Raw genomic sequence first — 19988 nt, forward strand, 5'->3', positions numbered from 1 at the left:
ACATCTTTGCGATAATAGCCCATATTAATGTATAATTACATTATTTATGCAGAAAATGACTTTTTATATTTTCATGATGTTGAGTAATTATTTTTAATCATTTTAGTACACAAATGATATTTTTGTTATTTATTAATTACTTTTATAAATTATTTATTAAAATATTGGGTATTTAAAAACTAGCCTAATTCTAAACCTATTTTCGGACCTAAACTACCCAATACACAGCCCAATACTCCAGCCCAAAACCAAATGACCCCTAACCCAATAACCCAACAGGTAACCCGTTTAATTAACCCGCCACAGCTCCTCTTTAAAATCCTGGCAGTTGATCTCAGAGATCAACAACCCACAACTAACCTAACCCTTTTAGTTATACCCAAACCCCCATAACCCTAAACCATTCTCTACAATCTGTCGCTCTTAAACTCTCTCAAACGTTTCTCTTCATCTCTGCGAACCCTAGCGTCGTAATCTCTGATCCTCTCTGATTCCGACTAAAAATAGAATCAATCGTTGATTCACTTACCTTATTGATCTCCTCTCACTATTGATTACGCGTCTATGGTATTACCTAATTGCTTGCCTAAACATGGCAAACAGATCTCTTCAATTTCGAACCAAAATTTGTTCAGTTCTTTGACCTTTTTCGTTTGTGTTCGTTCTTGTTCTTTTATGGTATGAATCTCTGTGTATCTTTGTGATGCTTACTTACCCTAAAATTTAGGGTTTCAGATTTCTTTTAGATCTAACCAAATATGGTTTGATTATGTGATTTTAAATGTTATCTCGTCTATATGCATCCTATTATGTGTAAATTTGTTTATTACTGCCGATTTTTTTTACTTACCCTAAATTAGGGTTTCAGATTCTTTTAAATTGAACCAAATCTGGTTCGATTCTTTGATTTTGAATAGTATTCCTACCTATGTTCATCTTATTCTATACAGCATGTGATTCTTTTGCCTTTTATTTCTGCCGATTTGTGTATTTTACCTAAAAATTAGGGTTTTAAATTTTTTCCTTCCTTACTGATTTTAAATGCTTTCCTTTCTAGTGTTTGACTAATTATTTCCATGTTTATGTGTTCAACTCCTACACTATATAAACCCCTCCCCATTCCTCTTTGAAACAATTCGAAAATCATTAAGAAAACTACAAAACTAAGTTGTGTGCTCTTTGCTTTTGAATAATCTTGTTCAGCACTTTAGTTCCTGGCCGGCTAAAAGCCAAGGCCAAAAATTTTGAGTTCTTGATCCTTTGGTGATATTCATAACACTGTGGGCTTCCTTTCTTTCTTGTTTCATTTAACTGGTGAGGTACAAAACTTTTGCCATTTCATTTACACTTGCCTGACAATAGCATGTGTTTTCACTTCTGAAGATTGTTGCTTGATATATTTCTGGGTTGTTCTAATTGTCTTACTTCAATTCCTGACTTTGCTAATCTAAATGCCATTACGTTTATAATTTGAGACATGTTTAGACCTGCTTGGAGTAGGCTAATTTCCTTGGATTTTGCCTAGCCTATGTGTTACTGATAGCCATCTCTTGAAAGTTTAAGTTTGCTATTAGCCTTGTTATCTGAACATGCTCTCCTACCTTTTTTTAGATTAGTTGGCTAAGCATGAATGTATTCCTTAAGTAAGTAACAAGCCTGTTTCTGAATTTGCTATGATGTAACTTGTTTGATCCTGTTTTGACTTCCCAGTAACTGCCCTAAGTAGTTCTCAGCATGTTAGATCCTGTTGCTAATTGATATGATCCTCTCTTCTGACACTAGCCTTCTGCACTTAGCCTAATTCTGAGCTCTCTTCTTTTTCCTACTATAAGACTATCTTGCAGCTTGTCTTGTTGATATGTGTATTACGTATTTGGACTCATTTTCTAGAACTTGGTTAATTCTGTCTTAAGTCCAAGCATGTCTGTTATCTGTTTTTGTGTGCTCAATTTGGTTCTGTCCTTCAGGGGTGTCCCTTAACCTCATTCTATTCCTTTATTATCTGGTCCTTTGAGTTCTTATTCTTGGCCGGCTAAAAACCAAAGCTGCTTGGGTTTTGCCCTTTGACCTCCCTAGTGTGAGCACTGCCCTGGGTTCTTAAAGCCCTTGGGAACTCTGACACACTAGGGCCTTGGTTCTCCATGCTCAGCTATGTTTTACCTGCTGGGTGAATCACTTAATTCCTGATTGCCTTATGTCCATGAAGATGTAATTTCTGGGCTATTGTGAACCATGGGGATGAAGGCCTGGCCTAGCCGGGTGTATCTTTGGGCCTGCTGTAGGCTCCCTATAGTTATTTATATCTGTAATTTACTCTATTCATTCTGGGTCTGTAATAATTCTTGTAATAACATTCTGGGGTATTAATAAAATTGGGGAAGGGGTTTTATCTTACACTTGCATTGAAATGGGTAGAAATCCTGCCTATAGGTATTTTACTTTGCTCATAATGTGTCATTATTCTCAAACATGTTCAGTTATCATGTGTTAGGAATCCTGCCTATAGGCTCTTAATTTGGTTCAAATGTGTTCTGCTTTTACTTGTTAGAAAGCATGCCTATAGGGCAATGAATGATTAATATCTCAATGTGCGTATAGGATTTTGTTAATTTATGATTTATATATCATGCCTATAGGATCTGAAATCAGTTTCAATTATAGAAATAGATCTAAAACCAGTTTTAATTATAGAAATCCCGTCTATAGGGTCTAAAAACAGTCTTAATTATTGTCCTGCTCGCCTCTTTAAAGAGTTTTCAACATTGTGCTAATTATCACTATTAGAAACCATAGGACTCGACTAACTAATTCTAAACATACACCTGTGATCACCATCTGCATGGATCACCTAGAGTCATGCCTATAGGTTTTTAATCTCTTATGCGTGTAATCAGTAAACAACCATGTAGGCTTTAGAAATCGTATTAAAGGTAAGGATTTTACATCTGAAACTGCTGCATGTATCAAAATCCAGAATCACGTAGAGATCATGCCTATAGGATTCGATAACTTTAATCAGTTTAAAATCTGCAACTTTCAAATTCTCAATGTGTTTGTGTGCATTCGTTGTCAAAGTGTGGAGGCCAACTCGAGCCCTTAATTGCTTTTGTATGAAGTCCAACCTGTTTTGCATGTCGATTAGTTTTATCATTTTAAGCAGCCTAAGTTGAAGTCTAGGACTACCTAAATAGAGGTCCAAAGCCTCCTGGACCATAGGCATAGGACAGGTAGTGCACACATAGGGTACGGTTTAGAACCAACTAGTGCGCTTTAGGTAACAACTTAAAGATAGTAATCGGATAGCAAGAGATGATAGTCTGTATCCGCTGAATAATATGAGTAACACCCCAGCTTGAGGGAGTTACGAAGTATTATTTATGTTACACCGGGTGATCCTTTAGGCTAAAAAATTTAGGATCCCCCCCCCCCCTCCATCTTGTCTTTAAATCAACTACTTATTTTTTTAATAAATACCCAAATTCCTTATTCTCCCATACTTGATCGCCTAGACTAATTCATATAATTGAGTTCGGCCGGGACCCACAGTTGTAGACCTCGAAGAGTGCCTAACACCTTTTATTTGAGGTAATTTCGAGCCCTCACCCGATCTTTGGTGACGCAAACTGGCTAAACCAGAGTTATTTGCAAATAGGTGCCCTAACGCACCTCAAATTCGTTAGGTGGCGACTCTTTCTTCTAACACCCTCCCTTCCTTAAAAGAGTTGTCACGACATCGAAACCCGATTTCGCGAGAAAAGGGGGCGCGACACTTGGTTTAATAACATTTTTATCCTTATAGGCATGCTTTCTAGGCGGGTGACAGTGTAATGAGAATAACAGAAATGGCATCTGATTATGCTCCTATAGGCATGATATCTATGTGAACATTGCAAAGAACAAGTATTTGCAAATCAACGTAATCTTATAGGCATGGTGTCTATGTGAACATTGCAAAGAACAGGTATTTATGAATCAATGTAATCCTATAGGTATAGTGTCTATGTGAACATGCTGCAATTAGTGGATTGATCATTTATTTTCATATAGGCGTGATTTCTAATAAGCAGGTGGAAGCAAAATATATTAAACAAATTAAACACCTATAGGCAGAATTTTTACCCGTTTCATGTAATACTAAAATAAGCCCAGTTTCTCAATTTTACTAATACCCCAATTGTTATTACATCATTGTCACAGGCCCAATGAATGAAATAAATTACAAAGTTACAACATAACTATAGTGGGCCTAAGACAGGCCAAAAGTTACACCCAGCCAGGCTAGGCCTTCACATAGTTCACAACAGCCCAGAAAATAGTTTTCATAGCCAAAACCCAGTAGCCATCAGAAATACAGCCAGGTACACAAGCTCATTGGCTTATTCAGCAAATGAAATGGGATATAACTGAGCAATTAGGACAAATATGGTAAAGAACCTTGGACCCTAGTGCGTCAGAGTTCCCAAGGGCTTCAAGAACCCAGGGCAGTGCACATGTAACGACCCAAACCGATAAGCCGGGACGGGTGCCCGAGTCCTACCTATCAAACACCCCTAAGCACGCGTCGAAGATATAAACCTGAATAACATCTGTTGAATTACGAGAATAATATACATGAAGAAAACCTGCCCAAAAGGCATGTGTACATATATGTGCAACATACGTAGGGCAAGCCGATAAGGCTGCTATAGACAACTATGTACCTCAAAACTGGAAGCCGGCAAGGCCACATACTATCCAACTAGACATACTGTCTACAGACCTCTAATAGAAATACAACTGTACAAAGACGGGACTGAGCCACGTCATACCCATATATATATATATAAGCATATCATACCAAAATCAAAAGCAGCTCCAAATCAAGTGGAGCACGCCAACTCCCGCTGATCAAGGATCCTAAGAAGGGGGACTGTCAGCTTGCCTACCTGCACCTGCGGGCATGAAACGCAGGCCCCGTGAAATAGGGCGTCAGTACGAAAAATGTACTGAGTATGTAAGGCATGAAAATGAGTACGTAAAAGACATAGATGAAACACAGAATAAAGAAATCCATCTGTAAATCTGAATAACTTTGTAAATTATGAAACATTTATAATGTCATGCACGTGCATATAAATGTTGTGTCATGCATCGGTATGGGTGTACATAATATCATCAAGCCAATGAGGGCATCCCATCATATCGTCTCGGCCACTATGGGCAACATCATCAACATATACCAACTGATCAGGTGGTGGTGCGTATATAACGCCGTAATCTTTTTTCCATATCCCATATACATAAATATATACATATAAATACGCGTATATAACACCGTCTGGTCATGGGTCAATGTACGTGCATAAATGAATAAAATGCATGAAAATATGTTTAAAATCTCAATATTCTTTTCGGATAAACTTTATCAACTGCGTATTATTTTGAGACCCATGAACAGAAGATATAATAATATGTCACATGGGGAATCTAGAACAAAGAGACCCCTAGTATTTCTATGAATAGAGTCGTTTAGGAAAACTGTGCGTTTGCTCGTTTATTCTGTATAACTTGAACCTTGCCGAAAAGAAAGAAGGGATAGCCTTAACATACCTGGAGTAGGGAAAACTCCGTATAATATTTTTGGCGAAGATTGCACCGTACGTTTTTAAAACCGCAAAATTTTATGTTGCTACGATTCTAACTACGCGTGGTCTTCTCATTACAGCACGCTCTTTTATCAAATTGTCTTGTGCACTACTCCAGATGATTTTCCATCTTGGAAATAGTCGTGCTGAAGGTTACGTAGTTAAAAGGTATTAATTAAAGGTAAAAATGAAAAGAAAGGGAATAGAAGATAAAGAAGAACTAAGAGGCTCATGAATTTGGTTCTGTTAATTCTTCATGAGGTGATGTTAGAACCGCAAAGATTGGATTGAATTTCTGTTCTTTGAAGTATTTTGAATTAGGAACATGATGTATGTTTCTTGCTTTTTGGATTATGGACGTTTGGTCATTTTGTCCAAATCATGGAACAAGACTTGTGAAATTTCAATTATCCTTAGATTGCCACCTATCCATGGAATGACTAAGAGTCATTCCCTTAAATTGTGGCCTTCTGCCACGTTTTTGGGGAGCGATTAATCTTATTCATTAATTTTATTAATTAATTAGGTAATATTTCGTTACCCGGTAATTAACCAATTACTCGTATAATTAAGAATTATCTCAAATTACCTAAAAATACTACTCATTTTTAATATACTTTATACATCATACTATCACGGCCAGGTGGTATCTTGTATGGTACTAGTCCATAAATATCGGGTATTATCGCTCGATTCGTATTTTATCCCAAATTGGCCACTTTCAACGAAACTCGTTTTCTTTAATTCGTGTACCCTTTATCCTTCATGACACTTACTTAAAGCTTGTTATAAATAGCGTAAATACGTTAACCTCAAGATAATCTCATCCCCGAGTCTACATCGATCAACTGAAGACGAAACTTTTTAACGTACAAAAACGCGAGATGTAACAGCACACACTACGGAGGTTAACAGAGGAGATTCAGGGATAGATTGAGGACCCGGTCCTAGTGTGTCAGAGTTCACAAGAGCCTCAATTGGACCTCGAGCAGTGCTCACACTAAGGAGGTCAGAGGATAGAACCTAAGTAGCCTTGGCTTTCAGCCGGCTAAGAAATAAGAACTCAAAGAGACCAAGTAGTAAAGGAATAGAATAAGGTCAAGGGACAACACTGAAGGACAGAATCAAATTGAGCATATAAAAAAATAGGTAATAGAACATGCTTGGGTTTAAGAACAGACTTAACAAAGTTTCAGAAAAATAAGTTCAACACATAATGCATATATTAACAAGACAAGTTGCAAGACAGACTTATAGTAAGAAGGAAAAGGAGAGTTCAGATTATGCTAAGTGCAGAAGGCTAGCGTCACAAGAAGGAATCATATCAATTGGCTATAGAACCTAATAGGCTGAGAACAAATTAGGGCAATTACTGGGGAATCACAACAGGATCAAAACAGGTTACGTCACAGCCAGTTCAGAAACAGACTTGTTACATACTTGATGAATACATTCATACTTAGTCAGCTAATCCATAGAAAGAGGATATGAGAGCATGTTCAAGTAGCAATTTTAAACAGTAGAGGGGTGGCTATCAATAACTCATAGGCTAAGCAGAATTAAAAGAAATTAATCAACTCAGGTCTAAACATGTCTCAAACTACAAACGTAATGATATTTAGATTAGCAAAGCCTAAAATTGAAATAACATATTGAACAAAAATCTTCAGAAGTTAAACACATGTTAATGACAGGTAAAATGATAAAGGTTTGGTAACTCACCAGTTAAATGAAACAAGAAAGAAAGGAAGCCCACAGTGTTATGAATATCAATAAAAGAGCAAGAACCCAGAATTTCTGACATTGGCTTTCAGCCGGCCAGGAACCAAAGTGCAGAACGAGATTGTTAAAGAGCAAGGAGCACACAACTTTAATTTTTAGTAATTTTTCTTAATGATTCGAGAGCTATTTCAAAGGGGAATGGGGAGGGGTTTATATAGTGTAGAAATCGAACACATAAACATGGAAAATCATCAGTCAAACACTAGAAAGGAAAGCAATCGAAATCAGTAAGGAAAAGAAAAAAAAAATCAAAACCCTAATTTTAGGTAAAGTACACAAATCCACAGAAATCTAAAATAAATAAAAGGTAAAAATCAAATGCTGCATAGAATAAGATGAACATAGACAGAAATACCATTTAAATCAGAGAATCGAACCAGATTTGGTTCGATTTGAAAGAATCTGAAACCCTAATTTTAGGATAAGTAAAAAATCGGCAGAGAAGAACAAATTTACACATAAAAGGATGCATATAGACGAGATAACACTTAAAATCAAAGAATCGAACCAGATTTGGTTAGATCTAAAAGAGATATGAAACCCTGATTCTTAGGGTAAGTAAGAATCACAAAGATACACAGAGATTCATACCATAAAAGAACAAGAACGAACATAGACGGAAAAGGTCAAGGAACTGAACCAGCTTTGGTTCGAAGTTGATGAGATCCGCTTGCCATGTTTAGGCAAGCGGTATATAGAGGTTCCAGTACCAGGGGGAAGTAGAATATAGCAAGAAATAGTTGTGTAATCCCATGTCCGGTGGGATTCGGAGAGAAAAATTGGGGGGAGACGGCTAGGGTTTGGGAAGAGAGATGAGAGAATCCAAAGGCGGCGGATGGTGAAGAATGTTAGGGTTAAGGGGGTTTGGGTATAATTAAAAGGGTAGGAGTAATATAGGCCAATGATCTCAGAGATCAACGACCACGATTTAAAAGGGATTTTTGGGTTGGGTAGGTTTAGTTGATTGGGCTGGGGTTATTTGGTTTGGGATGGGGTGTTTTGGGCTGGGGGTTGGTCCGAAAATTAGGTAGAATTTAGGCTAGTTTTTAAATACCCAATATTTAATGAATAGTAATTAATAAATACCAAAAAACATTTTTTATGTACCAAAATGATTAAAAATAATTACTTAACATTATAAAAATATAAAAAGTCATTTTCTACATAATAATGTAATTATACATTAATATGGGCTATTTTGCAAAAATGTGCAATTAGCCCTAAAAATGCAAATGTAATTATAAAAAATGCATTGAAAATATTTAAAATCTTATGTTGGTATAAATGATAAGTTAGATCATCATAAAATAATTTGGAGGATAATTATTGGACATTTATGTATAATAAAATGCAGGAATAAATTGGTTTAAAGTCTTTAAAAATTATGACAAAATTATAAAAAATATTTGTGTGTTCTTATAAATCAAATGATAATGCATATGCACTATTTTGGAAATACGAGGGAATAATTGAGTATCAACACACCCGGTGCCATACTCGGCCCAAGCGTACCACTCTATAACTGTGAACTCAGAAGGGGTAACCCTCAACTTAGGCCCACGAGGCCTACCTGCAAGCTGACCATATTCTAAATCATCTGAAAATAATGTCTCTCTCAGCTGAGAGGTAAACATACCCAAAAGCTCATATATATAATTGTGCAAGCCGACGAGGTCGCCATGAACCTCTACTGATATACAAAATATACAGGACTCGTCTACAAGCCTCTAAAGATAACAAAACAGTAACATGGTCGGGACAAGGCCTCGACCTACCCATCAAACATGTATATATGAAATGGACTCCAAAGTCTAGACCTGGTAACTCCGGGGGAGTGGAGCTTACCAATGAAGCTGATGTTTGGCTCTGTCTTCTGGAAAGGTCTATCCGGCTATCTATCAGGACCTGCAGGCATGAAATACAGCGTCCCCGACAAAAGAGACGTTAGTACGAACTAATGTACCGAGTATGTAAGGCAATAGAGTAACTGCAAGCTGAGACTGAACTGATAATATAACAATTAAAAGTAACTAGGAGTTAAAGATGATCTGAAGGTATGCTTACCTGCTTATACTGACTCAACTCTCTCAATATAGTAAGTAAAATAGTTGTCAGGCCCTATAAGGCTCGATACGTGTAATTGCTCTACCGTAGTAGGCTCGCTCATAGGCGCTCGACCATACTAGGCTCGGTATCTCGGCCATTCTGGGCTTACTCATAGGCGCTCGGCAATAGTAGGCTCGGTATATAACTTACCATCTGATCATAGGTTGCCCAATAGGGGCCTGCCCACCGATTATAGCTCGGTGGTGGTGAAAATATTATAATATTGTATATATATTGATCCTCTACACTCTTGAATGAAAGAATATAATACTTAACTGAATAGAAAGTCCCAATAAGGGAGAATATTGTTAATATTGTTACTTATGGAACTAGGATAATGTACATAACTTCAGAAATACGAACTTCTCTTTATATCTCGTTAACAAACACATGTAGTTACAGGATCATGCCAAAATGAAGGAAAGGTTTAGCATTAACATACCTTATCACAATCTATCCAATAACCATGTTGAACTCGTCTCGTCGCACTTCAATCTACAACAACGATAATAATGCTATCGTTAAGCTACGAAAGATCGTACCACGAATGACAAGCTTATTTTATATTAAAACGGGCAACATCTGCCCTGTTTTCCTTGCGTTCCCCAAGTCCATAAAACAACAAGAACATATACAACCTTTTACTATATACTTCCAGCACCACAACACACCCAACAACACAAATTAATCTATACAACAACAAGTGCACAAACGTCACCAATAAAACTATTATTTAACACGACGAACGACAAGCTTGGATTGGAACCAAACACCAAAAAATTTCCGCCTCTCCCCTGTACTTACAAAACCATCAACAGGTCCAGCATATAAACATATATATTGACATGACATTCCAACCTTATATCCATCATAAATGTAACATCAAGATATAACAACAACTTAGACAACTTCTAGGTATTGTATGGTCATTTTTTCTCCTATCTACTACATCATTAACATACTAAAAATAAGAACAAACACAATAAGAACATTATAACCAAGTTATTCGCCACGATTTTCAACCATATGAAGTCATATACACAACTCCAAAATAGTCCAATAAGAGAAAACAACTTCTTATACAACTTCAAGTTCTATCTTATAATTCTTCATCCAAATAACTTAACCAACACATATATAAGCTTAAGACCAAGCAATAGGGTGTTATACATACCTTAAATAATCAGAAAAAGTCGAACCAAAGCTTCCCTTAGCTTACAAGCACCACTAATGACCTCACAACACCATAGAGAGTATCTTCTTCACTTAGGCTAACCTTTGAGGTTAGGTTTAGGTAAAGCCACCTTGGATTCGACTTGGAACCTTGGAGAACTATTAGAGAAGTATTTAGAGAGTTTGGGAACTTTCCTTGGTCAAAAATGACCAAAACTAAGCCTTCCAACCACTTTAAGATGTTCAAGGGTTGTCCACCGCCTAAGTGGATCCAATTGGGAGTTTCTTGCGCGGTCTTAAGAAAACGCGAATATCTCTCTACTCCAATGTTGTATCGACGAATGGCTTAATGAGTTAGAAATAAGACATGTAGATCTTCAATTTTCAAGATTATCATCCTGTAACTCCAATTATATTGGGAGAAAATCTAAGCTACATTTGACCTCATTTTCAGCATATTTATGAATGTAACTTGTGATGACCTTTGCTAACTTTTATTGCACAACTCGCTTGACTTTATAACATAATACACGACTATAATACGACAAAAATAACTCATAATATAACCCCCTTATAATGTTAAGCACCTTAGTTTCGCCCCAAAAGTATGTGTTATAATATTCCCAACTTATCGACTTTCGACGAAACTTATTCTCTTCAATTCGTTTAGCTTCTAAGCCTTCCAATCCTCTTGGTACTTGATAAATGATCTTAAATATTTATAACCTCCGCGGTAACATGATTAACTTACTATATATACTTTCAAAGATGATCTTATTTCCAAGCTTACATCAATCGATTTACGACGTACTCTCACGTACGAAAATATGGGGTGTAACAACCGTTGTCCGAAATGCCCATAGTACTCCCGGTAGCTTATCGGGCCATTTTCCCTTAGCATGTTCTAACTTCTTTTTATGGTTCTGGATAATTACCTTGTTGGTTAACTCTGTCCGTCTGTTACCACTTGGATGGTATGGTGAAGATGTAATCCTCTTGATTTTCAAATCTTCCAAAAAAATTTGTGACTTTTGAATCTATGAATTGCGGCCCGTTGTCACAGGAAAATTCCCTTGGTATTCTGCATCGGCAGATTATGTGGTCCCATATGAAGTCAACTACTTCGCGCTTACCGATCTTCTGGTAAGGACCTGTTTCAACCCATTTAGTGAAGTAGTCAGTTAAAACTAAAAAAAAGCTTATCTTTCCGGGTCCCGGTGGCAGAAGACCAACTATGTTCACCCCCCATTTCATGAATGGCCATGGGGACAACACCGAATGCAAGAGTCCTGCTGGTTGGTACACCAAATGTGCACGGTGTTAACATTTGTCACACTTCTGAACGAACGTCTTTGCGTCATGTTCCATCCGAGGCCAATAGTAAACTTCCCTAATTAGTTTTAGAACTAATAAATCTGCACTAGAATGATTCCCAAAAATTCTATCCTTATTTTTGACTCATAACGGTTATGGACATCCGCCCCATGTGGTTGCTTGAAACTCGAGCAGGCTTTCCTTCAGCTTTCGGAAGGCATCAGAGATCCACGAATTTAGACCCTTTTGTGAATGCTTCCGCTGCCCACTCATCTGGTACTGTCAGTAACAACGTCCTCTCTTTCTGGAATCAGAACTCTCGTAGCAGTTCGGACTCGCCCTGCGCAATCCTGAATATGTCCGCCTTCTGGCTTGAACCTTCCTTGCTTTGGCATGGGCCTTAATGAATGAGCCTACAAGCATTTCAAAAGAGTTAATTGAATGCTCGGGTAAGAGAGAATACCATGTCAGGGCCCCCTTTGTGAGGATTTCACCAAGCTTCTTCAGCAAGACCGACTCGATCTCATGTTGAGCCAAATCGTTCCCTTTCACAGCCGTGGTGTAGGTTGTGATGTGCTCCTGCGGATCCGAAGTCCCATCGTATTTTGGTATGTCCAGCATCTTGAACCTCTTGGGAATTAACTCTGGTGTTACGCTCGATTTAAACGGCAATTGCATCTATTTTTTTGAATTTGGGCCTTTTATTACTGGTGGTGCGCCCGAAATCTTATCCATCCGAGCGTGAAACTCCTTCGATTTTGATCCATTCGTTCGTTCATTTCCCTCATAAACCTCATGAGCTCGATTTTGAAGGGATCACTCCCGTTGTTATTTCCAGATTCGCTACCGGTCCCTCTGGCTTCGCCGAAACCGACTTCACCCCTTGGGGTGTTGTTATCGACCTTCTGAGTCGTTTGGTTTGCAGGAACGTTGGGAGGAATCAGGCCCCTTCCGTTCGTGTTATTAGTGGCGCCTGACAATGCTTGTTTTAACTCTTTCATCACCCGATCCTTTCTCGAGAGGTGTTTCATGATTGCTTTCTGCTGTTATCTCAGGATTTTAACCATTTCCACGACATGTTCCTCCTCCGCATCATCGAGAGTCGGTTCCCATATGTGCCGAGGATACTGGTCATCTCGAACCGGGGTCGTCTCATCCCCTTCGTTGCGAGTCTCACTGATTGAGTCATCATGTTGGGATAATTCTTCGTGCCCCTCACTGTTGTGTGTGATGTCGACATTATTAGCTGCCATTTCTTTTTTACTAAGGAAAGAATCAACATAAGGTAGTAATAAAAGTAAGGATCAAAACAATTACGCAGTTGTCTAAGCCCCACGGTGGGCGCCAAACTGTTTACCCGCAAAACGGTACAGTTAAATTTGTTATATGGTTTATAGACAAGCGAATTGATTTGACCCAAAAATGATAAAGAGATAAGATTAAAATTGAGATTTAATTGAATAAGCAAGCCTGGATCCGAACCTAGCGTCTCCGAGAGCACAAATAGAAATAACGACAAAGTGAAAGAAAGTTGTTAATTTCAGAGCAAAATAATAAAATATAGCCTTTTTTTTGTATAGAATGTTTCATGTCTTTACAATGGCTACTGAGCCTGCTATTTATAGCTTTATCTAGGGAAACAAGATCCTAGGATCAAGCTCCTCTTAAATGATAATAAAAGAGTCATTGATGAACGCGTAACGGCAGACCATGAATGCAAATATTCTCTGCAACGGTCGCTCATTTAATGTTAGTAAATATTCCCTCATTGAATGATATCTGATGACAAACCCTTGACCTTTTCTCGTCGACTATGCTCCCTTCGGAATTTATCCGATATCGATTACATCCGTTGCATCCGGTGTTGGTTGTTCCCTGAATTGTCCTTTGCCTATCTTCTGTTCCACGTGTCATGTTGTCATTCGACCCTCCGTTATAAACCAATTTTACAGTCACCAAATGCTTAATAAACACATACTTGTAACTTAAGAGGTAGCACTATCAATGAAAGAACAATATTTTAGTTTCTGACCAAGATCTAATTGTAATCTAATCCAAATAAGTATAAGTGTTACTGATATGAAAAATGAGTAGCGTGGTAGCTAAAGTAGGGAAAAAGAACAAAGAAAAACTTCTAACACATTTTTTGAGGGGGCATGACTAACAGGAAGGAGTACTAATCAACTCCACCTTCAATGGGATTAGCTAATGCAGCCAAGAATCACAAAATTACTAGATAAATTGCCATTCTTATCTTGGACCCATATACTCCTGAGTCTTTCCCCCTGCATATTTGTAGACGTGTTTATTAGAGGGGAATTACTTATGTCCATTTATAAGTAGTTCATTATAAAAATTGGCCAATTGATGAAATATTTACTAATATTAGCCAAATTAGCCAATTAGCTATTTGTAACAAAAAAATAATATTGAGCTATGGCCGACGCTCTGCTCTCTTAATGGCTGTCACATCATTTCTGTAAACCATTTTGCTCCTATTATTTTGGCATAAAAATTTACCCACAATCTTTATGCTCTGTCCCATCACCATATTCTTCTAAATTTTCCCTGCTTCTTCCTCTGTATTTCTCTGTTTCCTCCTAAAAACTTCTGTTGCATCTAATCTTTGAATTTTCCATCCCTTAACATTTATCAGCCTCTTTATTTTCTCTAGTTGTGTACTAGCTAGTATACAGTTATTGATCTTCACTTCATTAATAGCTTCCTTTAGTAGCCTCTCGTGCGTCTCCACGTCTACTGAGTTTGATAATTCAGCTCGAAAATAACTATCAAATTTTGGTACGCCAATTGCTTTGTTTTGAGTGAGTGCTATTAGAATAGATTGGGCACAACTTAAGGAGCTTGAATCTCAGTTTTGAGGTGGTTTGAATTGAAAATTCGAAGTAAAAGCTGAACATAAAAAAAAAATGATGTGTATCACACTGTGTATCACATATGTATCATATTTGTATCAATTGTATATCACATCTATATCCATGTATACATGTGTGTGAGATACATGCGTGCTACATGTTTGATACATGTGTCGCAGAAGACTTTTTTGAACTCAATTTAATTACGAATTTTGATACAAAACCAGTCGAAATCACCTCCAATCTTCCTCAAATTTTGTATATTGACTTATCTATATATTTTCAATGAATTTCAACTATACCCATTGAAAAAGTTCCTTTTTTGTTTAGATTTTTGGAATATTTGTATAGATTTTTGTATTTCATCACCTTATTTGCTACCCCGTCCATGAAATTTCCTTTCCGTCTTGTATCTAATGTTGCTAATCAAGCTTAAAAATATGGAAGGTGATTTTTGCATGTGATTCTTTGAGAGAAAGAACCCTATTATTTGATTTTTCAATTTTTGTTGGCTAATTTTGGTAAGTCTATGACTAATGACTAGAGGTTGGTAAGTTGAGATTTATTTTGGACATTTGTGTAAGTTTCCCTTTATTAAATTCACCAGCAGTTTATGGACCGCGGGCATGCAATGCAAGTAATAATACTGTTTTAAATTCTAAAATTGTAGCAAAGTGGCATCCTTTTATGTTTTGCTTTAAATTTTAACTTTTGTCCTAGTCTATCCCTTTCTCTTCATTAAAATTTTGGATTTTATTTGATATATTCATATTAATTGTTAAATTTTTTAAATATATTTTAATGGTTTTTGCTATAGTTATGAATCCCGATAATCATTTTTCTTATATATCAATATATTTTGAACTTTTATTGAAAGAGTCATATCTTCTATATATGGTGTGCCTCACTCAATCCTATAAGAGTTTAATTTCTTATTTGTTTCAGATGGCATCAAAACCTCTATAATCCTACTAGAAATTTACGTACCTTTTGAAGTTATGCTTGCCAAATACTAGCCTAACTTTATCGTCCCAACAAAAACCTTTCCTTCTTCTGAAGTTTCAATTTCATTCGGCATAATAAATAAACGGCCCTTAAACTTGGCCTCAGCTAGCAAGTATACCCTTCAACTTTGGGTGTGCATAAGTAGATACCTCAACTTGTATAAAGTTGAACATGTAAACACAAATACGGACGTGACACATAAATTTTGGAGGTGTCTAGATGGTCATTTTATAAGTTGGAGTGTTCAACTAACAAAGTGGAAACAAGTACTTAAGGTGCTTACTTGTGCACACTCAGAGTTGGCGGGCATACTTGCCAGTTGAGGCCAAGTTTGAGGGATTGTTTTGTAGTATGCCATTTCTTTTTAATTCCTAATTTGATGACCAATTTAAAACCTATTGATAAATCCCTAACTTTAGGTCTTTTTTAAATTTTTAAATTGATTCAATTGTGAAATAACACGACATGTGTATCTAGGGAATAGTTTCTTCAAAGCGAATTCTCCCTAGATACATCTATTCAATTTAATTCTGAATTTTTTTTGAATATATGATATATTAATATATTAATTGTGCTAAAGATTTTCAATCTATTTTCACTAAGTAAGTCCAATAGATTTAAAACTTATTTTTTGCTAAATCAATTACGAAATATTTTTCTAAAATGCCCAGTATCTGTTTTACATCTTCGCTACGAAAATGTTCAATTTTCGTAAGATCTTCTTGGCTGTTATCAAAAGGTCCAACAATGAAACAAAACCGCATGTTTCTTTTTTTTTTTTGGACAAAAATGTTTCTTTTTTTTCTTCGCCCTTTGCATTCGAAGAACGGATTAAAAAAATGATTCAACCTCAGACCCATTTAAATGTAGCGGATAACAGCGGGGCTCGAGAATTGATGTGTATTCGAATCATAGGAGCTAGCAATCGTCGATATGCTCATATTGGTGACGTTATTGTTGCTGTGATCAAAGAAGTCGTACCAAATAAGCGCCTAGAAAGATCAGAAGTAGTCAGATCTGTAATTGTGCGGACCTGTAAAGAACTCAAATGTGACAAGGGGATGATAATACGATGTGATGACAATGTTGCAGTTGTTATTGATCAAGAAGGAAATTCAAAAGGGACTCGAATTTTTGGTGCAATCGCCCGGGAATTGAGAGAATTAAATTTTACTAAAATAGTTTGATTAGCTCCCGAGGTAACCATTATTGGTATCAAACCAATAACGATTCATACAAGCTAAATCTTCTAATCGATAATTAGGCCAAAGAAAGAACTTCAATTTAATTAATTTATTTTTCTCTTTATAAAGAGGTTTCCTTTCATCCAAAAATTGAATCCAGTTTTTTACATTGTTTTCGTTGCAAAATACTGAATTTTATCGAAAACAGAATTTCCAAAAAATTGGTTGAAAGATGGCATTCAGATCAAAATATTATTTCCTTTGCTTTATATTATTTCAAAGAGTAGGTTTATTGAAAATGATGAATGTTGATCCCGTTAGCTAACTCAATAAAGAAAGAAATCCTTCTCTATAAAAATCCTTAAATATTTTATTCTTATTTCTAAAGATTTCTTCGAGAATATCTTATGATATCTATAGTTATTTATGTGACCTGATATTAAAAATTAGAAAGTAACGCATAAATATTATTATCAAGATTCTTTAAGGATTTATCAAGTAAAACCTATTTAAAAATTAAATCTTTTTTTTTCTCGTTAGAATTTAGAAATGAAGAGGTGGTCCCTATACCTCAAGGAAAAATTGATAACTTTAGTGTAAAATATACAATGGCTGATATTGAGTTAATATTTTACAAAAACAACAGCTTATAAACTTATTAAAAAGACATCCGCACTTGTCATTTATCAAAATAAATTGAAAGGAGAGAAAAATATTAATAAATTCATTCTGAATTCATAATATTGTCTTCTCCTATCTTATTATTGATTCAAGTTCGTAATTTTACCAATTCGACTCTAATATTATAACATAGTAAATTTTTTTTCTATTGTCTAAATATTTTTAGCGCCAATCCTCTCCCTTATAAAAATAAATTTATGTACCCTACAAGGTCTTTTGGTTCACAAAAAATTATACTGGGATTCTAATCCGAAAATTATAATGCAAAGATTAAATAAGAAACAAATATTTATTAGATATACTTTAGATTTATAAATATTTGGTTCATTGGTTAAAAATAGAATATATGGAGAATATATAAAAATATATTTAATTTTTTCCATATAAAAAACTTGGATAAAATTTTATTTTTTAACTTTAATCTTGATTTTCTTAAAAGATTTTGGAATAAGCGCTTTGGGGAAGGATATTTTGGTCATTTAATTATTTTATCTTGGACTAGCTAATTTCTAAATTATTATCCCACATGAATGTAGAATAAAAATAATGTAGCTAACTAATATTGTAGTATAACTATTCTTGCAATTTCTTATACCGAAAAAATTCAACATGAAATTGATTAATCTTTCATTATTCCTTAAATTCTTCTCCTTCAATTTTGCCTATTGTAAAATTTATTTTTAACTTTTTAATTTTTAAATATTTTTTTGTTAATTATTGAGTGTACTTTTTAAAATATTGCACGTAAAATTGATGAAGAGAAAATACTTAATTATTTGTTCTAATAATTGAGTGTAATTTTTAAATATTATATAAAAAAACGATGAAGAGAATATATTATTTGAATATGAAGGGAGTTCAAATATTATACAAAAGTGTATTATCTTTTATCTATTTTTATTTATACTACTATTAAATGCTAGAAAAAAAACTATAAATTAAAACTTAAAATATTTGTACTTGACTTTAAAGAGTCGGAACTAAAAGTTTGATCCAATCCAATTTTAATGATGCTACGTAATCGGATTATTTTACTTTGTTGGAGAACCTTCTATATGTTTCCCTTTTCTTATAGTATTCTTATTAAATCCTAAATTTTATGACTTTATATATAATTCAAATAAGGAATGATTTTGTAAATAAAATTTTAGTAATTTTAAAGTCCTAAATATTAGGAAAATAACTTAAATTACAAGTTAGTCCAATGTAAAATATCTTTTTAAAGGGTAAAAAAGGCGAACAACATTTCGCTAAGGGCTTTCGTGCTTTTAATATATATATATATATATATATATATATATATATATATATATTATTGTTCTCGAAGCATTTGACTATGACATGTCGATCTAAACCTTAGTTATTTCTAGTGACAAATAAAATGGTGTTGGGATTAACCTATAAGATCTGCCAAACCTATCGAGTGCGGGGTTTAAGCAAGAAGAATTTATCGATATGTTTTGACAACCTCAATTCTGTCAAATAAAAATTTAAAACTTCTCCTCTTCTTTTTTTGATTTATTTGTCTTTCCCGTCCTCTGACACTCTCTTATTATGTTGTTTTTTTAAATACATAATGATGCATGAAACACTAAAATTTAATTTAACATTTGAAATATGTCCACTTAGATGTTTTCTAGCTACATAAGTTCAACCATGCATGATGTAGAATGATTACAGTGCGCGGGGAATCATCATTTTACTTACCGTTGCAACTATGCAAGACCTTATTAATTTTTTTTTTAAAAAAAAAGGTAACTTCAAATTCAAGCCAGCCATGACCTTAAAAAAATGAATAATAACAATATATGATATACTAAAAGTGATAATAATAATAATTAGGATCAACCAAACACATTAATTAATCTATTATTATTCATTGAGAAATAGTTTCAGAATATCTGTGACATTTATACATTGAAAATTTTCAGTATTATGTTAACTTGTGTATACAATGATCGTTAGATACTAAGGAAACAATTCTAGATATCCCCGGTTGTGTCTAATTTTGGCACAATTGTAATCGGCAATGCATTTTTTTAAATCTCGTGAATACAAACTCCATGCAAACATGGCAGAAATCTCAACCCATGCGGCCCACTATCCAAAAAAGGAATTTAATTCTATAAATTAATATAATGTAATTACATATAAATATTTAACCACTGTTAGTGTAAAAATTATCAGAATGTATAGCTGAAATTCATTTAAAAAAAAAATCAAAATTTGAACAACTAATCACATGG

The sequence above is a fragment of the Nicotiana attenuata genome, unplaced genomic scaffold, assembly GCF_001879085.1.
Source record: "Nicotiana attenuata strain UT unplaced genomic scaffold, NIATTr2, whole genome shotgun sequence".
Taxonomy (NCBI): Eukaryota; Viridiplantae; Streptophyta; class Magnoliopsida; order Solanales; family Solanaceae; genus Nicotiana; species Nicotiana attenuata.